Here is a 6,715-nt window from a genome sequence, read left to right as displayed (position 1 = left end):
TAAGGCTTCTGTACCGTGGATAGAAATTACAGTCCACAACATTTGTACCGTTCGAACGGTGGATTACATAAGGCTTGTGAACTTTCTCTCCGGAACGCCTATAGATGTGTTGAACGTTACGGGCCAAAACCTTAAATGCGATCCATTCGAAAGATAAACCCGGTTCTAATTGTCGAGTTTCGAACTCTGGTACCTGAATTGTGTCTTGGGTAGTGATGCGGATTGTGTTAAGCAGCGCTTGCACCGTACATGTCTTTAACAGCCGTTTAAAAATGCTTTTCTAGCGACAGTACCGTGATGTGTGCTATTACTACAAACTAACCATATGCAGATGTTTAGTTCGACTGCGGAAATATCTTCAATCATAGTCAACAATGTGTGAGATTTCTGCGTTACTCCGGATCTGCTCTAAATGAAAGATTAAATGCTCTACCATTTAAGCAAATCAAGCTTGGCAAAACGTACGGAAACTGTTCTTTTGGGTAACACTGTATCAGATCTGTTTTGCATAGGAAAAATTGCGAGCGAACGGGTGGTTTTTCCATGAAATTACGGTAAAAGTGCTAGCACAAGGCTTTTGCCTTTACGATACACAAGCACGCATTACTTTACGGCTATAAAAAGTTCTAATATTGGGAAGTCAGGCAGAGGTACTCATTATCGTTTCCGAAAGGTTAGTCAAGGCTGGTGCTACCCAAAAAGGCTGCTTAGCGCATATACGACGTAGCACCGTTCATTACACAAATAAACTAGAGACAGTTGCCCTCAAAAAGAAAGGGGCAAAATCATGTCTCACATAGCTTTTAGCGAGACACCCAAAGCAAAAGCTATAATCGATTCGGAAATATCCTCAGTATCATTCGTCCGTCTTTTCCGTAGATCTCCAACGCATTAAATTACTCAGAATAACTCGGGTTTTGTCTCTTCTTGATTCTTGGTCATGCGCCAAATTTGAGCAAAATCGTGGGCAGATTTTCTCTCTGCTTCTAGCTTGCGGGCAATATCGGCATGTGGAAGTAGCCTTGTAAAAGCCTTTTATGAGTTCGGTTCCACCTACAAAGTCGTCCACTTTAGGACGAGCGTGACTTGGTGTCTGCGATCAGAAAATTTATCAATCAAGAAGGAAAAAGAATGATCAAGAAGAATCATTCGGACTTGTGATTCCAGAAGTCGCTCCCTCACAAAGCGTTTCTCGTTCTTCATCTTAGCTTTTCTTCTTGTGCAACTGCCCCATTGAGACGTTACTCTTAGATTCAATTGATATTTCAATTATCAATATGAGATCAACATCTTTCGTCAAGGCACGTTGGGGCCGTGTTATTTTGGCGGCCTGGTGGCCAGCCCAAACAATTTACGCGATAGCACACCACGTTTAGAACTTAATGACATTTAGAATGCTGCTAGTTGAAAAAGCGCACCCTTGCGATTGATCTTTTTTTTTTTTGTCCTCTATTTATAAAGCGTGACTTTATAAAAGCTAGTAGTAGCCACAAATTTTAAGACGAGCTGATATATTCTTCCCGACGCATGCGTTCGTCAGACATTGGCTGTTTATACGCTAGATGAAGGGTATTAACTCTAAGCGACGAATGCACAAAGCAACGCTAAGAACACCTGGACGCTAACGACTACCGCGTTAACGCACCACTCTGACTGGCGGAGGCGTGCCGAGATAAGGGCGTGTGCGATGTCCCTGAGAGTATGCATGAAACGCATGTAGATAGTAACTGATGACGGACGGGCTGATAAATGTAAGTCGCAACGCTCCTTGGTCTGATCTTGTCATGCCCTTGTATCAGAGCCGGGTTGTTCTCAAGTCGCTTCAGGCACATATTCATAGGCGTGGCAAAAAAAAACTCAAAATTGCATTAGCTCATTGTTAAAGCTTGCCCATTCTCTATGTATCCGACACTATTAAGCCTCGCGGTGATGCTTCTTCTCTTACCCATATGCCTTGTGTTTACGGGAAAGAGCCAACGTGGGTGACCATGAACCAAGAGCCATACCGTCGTCATTGTTTAACAGTAATTAACATAGCTAGACGCCGTTAAACGTTAACCCTGACGTTGTGGGTGTACTTCGAAGGTTCGCTACACCAACATATAAATTAGATACGCTTTAAATAAAACTAGGGGCAACCAAGTCGAGATCATGCATTGGCTGTTATTGACGTTGCCTTAAAGCATCTTTTATTTAACGACAATGTATTGTTGATTATGAATAGCCTAACCTAACTGTGCACCATTTTTTTTAATGTTGTTTTTTTTTTGATAAAAAGTAAATTATCTCATCAATTATTTGAGAATTCGATATTCGCTCTCAAAATAATCTCGTACCAATTCAATCCCGATTCTGGTAGCGCTCTTTATCTTCCTTTATATACGTTTCACATCAAGACTAAACAACGGGGCTCAGCGTGTCTTCAGGCAGCCAGCCACCGATACATTCATGTGCCCGAACTGACGGCGAGCAATTATCGAAGAAAATAAACGTAATGTAGAGATGCGCATAAACAAACAATTTAGCTATATGATATTCACGTTGACCACGTACAGTTTCAAAAAATTGACCGGCCGTGTTACATATGCGTGACTGTGGTATCCTTATCTACCTCTGACCTTTTTTTTAGACGTGAGACGAATCTAGATAGCTTCCAATACTTCAATAGCTAATTCTAACATCGCGCCGTGCAACAATTTTGGTTCTTACCCATCTAAACAGTGCCTGCATAGTACCTTACAGCCTTCCCGGTAAGCCTTTCACTAAGCAAACAGAAGCCAATGATCTTGAGCATGGGATAGTGACCAGCCGAGTATCATTTCAAGCTTCTTTAAGCGCTGTGACGAACGAAATTCGATTTTGTGGTCTGAGGAAAATATGCATCAGACATCGACGAGATCTCATCTCTCACCATGTCGCCAGTAAAATACGACAATGGAGAGTTGTTATTGTTTGCACGATGGCTTGTAGTCGGCAATCGTCCTTGTACGGGTCGGCTAAAGGCAATGATAAAAAGCTTTCTATCGTACGCTTTCCAACGGATGGCCAGATATACCGTCAAAAAACCGCCTCTATACGATGCCTTAGGCGTATACCATCGACTCATATATGCCGTCTAAAGTAGCCTGAAAGGTTTATGATGGTACCTGCAGTATACGATAGCGGCTGTTGTCAAAGATCAGTATCGATAGGAAACGAACCCGGGTCCCGTTTTGGAACGCTTAGCAGTGTACTTGATCGCTATAGGATAATATTTGAAGCATGTTTTTTGAGTGTATTCCTGCAATCTATGACACAAATTTAATTAGATGATTGAACTCGATTTACTAAACGCTAGCTCGTTCAGTTCATCTTGACGCGTTGCAACAGCCTTTGGTTACGCTGCCACTGGACATTTTTTGGGTTTGAATAGGGAACTGTTTTCAAGTAACTTTCAAACGAGAAGTTGTGAAAGTTTTATAAGCAAAATATGTTTCACTGTATTATTTCCTGGGCGCTATTCAAAGTAGCGGTACGGTTATTGAGCACGCTTATCTGCGCTATCTATATACGAAGACATTACCTAACATATTGAACTATTAAGAGAACATCAAGAAGCATTCGTCTTCTTCAGATAGCCAGCTAACGTTACTACAAGAAGTTCGAATTTTTTTTCCAGTCTAAGAACTCCACCTAAATTTGTTAATGCGTTAATCTTCGTAGAATCACGCAGTCTCTCTGCAGGGTAAAGGTAGACATGGACTTTGGGCGGCGACCATGTTTCTCTGAAGCCAAACGGCCGACTCATTTTCGCTGTTATTAAGGTTTTCAGAAGATGATTAACTGCAATGAAACATGTTCATAAGTATCCCTATCTTGTGTAACAACTTGTTCCTCAATGTAATAATAATAACAAACGGTAATAATAATAATAATAATAAATGAAGAACTTTGTTTTGAGCACCCATCGCTTTGCAATTTGCGAGACTTTTTAAATATTCATTACTTGAGTAACTTGTCAGTTCTTCTGTATGGACAGTTTTTTAGCTTACATATCTTCCAAATCACATACCTATTTATGCTCAGGGGTACAGCCACAAGGCCGACTGGTCTTGACCTTTTTGTCTCTTGAATTTGAAAATTCTGGGTCTTATCGTTTGCTTGGTTAGCATACGTATTTTTATGCCAGGTACAGGTTGTTTGAGCCTCGAATTTTTCGCACTATTCCGACCGCAGCGGGAGATCGCTGAACAGATGTCAGAGGATCTCTAAGCGAAAATGACACGCGTTTTTATTTAGAAGTTTCACTAGGGCTGAGGCTGTGTTGTGTCGCTGTTAGTATGCTTTATATATTCAAGGACTAGCCTTCTTATAAACTGATCTCGTCTAGTGATTTATATCGCGTTTTCGATACCACAACATTCTACTATGTCTATACCGTCCACCTGGTAAAAGAAGGCCCACTCGTGGAGGGAGCGCTGCTGCTATTGGCAGCAATCCAAGAAGCTTTGTCACCTTAACAGTCATATATTCTTTGCCAGTTTCGAAAGATTCTCCATCTGGATAGATTCAACGGGCAATACATACAGCCTGTAATTTTTTAGAAGGACCTCAGCTAAGTCAGTTATATTGCTATTCTTATATGCCATGAAGGTTTCCTAGATGGGAATAACCCTACTTACCAATGTCTTCAATATGGAATGGCCTGTTTGAGTTTATCAGAAGAACAGGTCGAAAAAGCAGTGGTGCCTTCCGAGGCAGCTAGTCACTGGTTACTTGATATAGTTCAGCAGACGGACATGTTTCCTGGCAACTCCAATAGTTTGCTTTGAATCGATCGGATTTTAATTAAGTGTGTTTTAGAGAAATACTGTATTTTACTGAGATAGTCATTTGCGAAACGCATCGACGTACTTAAATATATTCACACAAGCTATTACTATTATAACTAGTTCCTATTGTTAAGTGTCTCTAGGTCATAATCAAAGCTAGCAGCAGCCTTATAAGTGTACCTCTCAAGCTTAACTTTGTTAACTTAACACATGAGCTTAGAGTTGAAAAAATGAATTTGGAGTGAAAAGCTGAGTATATGGTTAGCTTGAAAAAAAAAACTTGTTTCTTCCTAACGCTAATCCTACGTCTCTTAAGTTAAATACTTTTTGATTTCCGCATCAGAACATCATTTTAGAGCGTCACACGGTTTCTTATATATGCGTGTTGGTCACGTCTATTTTTGAAGCTTTCTTCACTTTGAACTGTGGAATATGGATAGTTGAAATGTGCTACGATTTGTTTGTTATAACCATGATGCTCCGTCTCGTCTTCGCTGAGTTGAGGAAATAAGGTTCATCGTTATTACTTACATTCAGTAGAATGGAGAAGGTAATAGAAGAGCACTAAACAGTAAGTAGAACTATCAATTCCTCGAAGGTTTATTACTTTGTTATAATTCGTGCTAAAACATCATCACATTGATTTGTTACTGACACAGAGAACATGGCAACATAGTCGAAAGTCGGCTCGTCACAGGGGAAAAGCTATATGTGGTTCTTGCTTAGGTAATCTCTACTTTCATATATTAAGTACTAGATTTAAGACCCAGTCTTCCTTTCCTCTGATACTGTACGATGGTTCCAAAGTAATAGTCCCAAAAAATTTTATACTATCTAGCCAATCAAGGGCAAAACCGCGTTATTCCATAATAACTTTCTGTCACTGTTTCGTGACGTAGGTGAAGATGTCTAGGACTTTATATAAGCTATGAAGTAAACATTATATCGACTCGACGATGAACACATGAGTAGACGCAACTGTATTCTCAATGAACAATCTCGTCTCGTGTGAATCAGTACTCTCGAGTATTAGTCTGACTAAAACAAGTGTTTCAGAGAATTATTCTGACAGGATAAGCATTGCAATTTGGCCATATGTTGCCTATTACCAAAAAATATTGTAAGAGCATGAATACCTAAGGCACCCTCAACTGGGTGTATATCTGAATGCTGACACTCGCTGTCACTTCATCTAATAAGGCGACAGCACTTTGCAGACTCTATTGTTGACTTTCGACAAGGTTTATGTAAAACAAGATTGGTTTGAAATATTTTCGATAGGGTCGCTTGTAGGTACATACAAAATGACATATCTAGTAAATGCTGCTAGTTTCTGTTAGCTTTTTAATTCACACTTCTGTAGTATCCATTTACCGGCCTACGCTAAGCATAGTATCGAAACTGCCAGAAGTTATCCTCCAGTGGCGCGTATACAGAACTGAATTAACTTACATTTCATTTTGCTAAAATCTATATGGATACAACTTCCGTCCTACCTCTTGCTAGTACTTCATAACGAATATATCAATAATTTTTTAGTTTTACTAATTCGTTGTCTATTTATACGGCAAAGGCATTCTTACCACTCTCAGTTATTCCTAAGCATAGCGTTGTTGCAGCTGCATCACTGATCCCTCAAGAGAGAGAGAGAGAGCGGGGGGCTCTCAGGCTAACGTGTTTTGAAAAAAAAAAGAGCCACATTTTTGAGGATCGGTCTCCCGCAAGAACGTCTGTTTAAACATAAACTACTTCACAAACCGTAATGGAGTACTTCGTTGACACATAGTGCCTCATGGCCTAAAAAGGGCTTGATCGTCATCGTGAGAGGTGGCGGACAGAAAAGTCTAATTTCACTGCGTCTCTTGTCCCCAGTAGCGTGTTTTTGAAAACAGGTCGCCTATTTT

Source organism: Varroa jacobsoni, unplaced genomic scaffold (genome assembly GCF_002532875.2).
Source record: "Varroa jacobsoni isolate VJ856 unplaced genomic scaffold, vjacob_1.0 scaffold_1302, whole genome shotgun sequence".
Taxonomy (NCBI): Eukaryota; Metazoa; Arthropoda; class Arachnida; order Mesostigmata; family Varroidae; genus Varroa; species Varroa jacobsoni.
The sequence above is the reverse complement of the archived record's forward strand: the minus strand, read 5'-3'. Positions refer to the sequence as shown.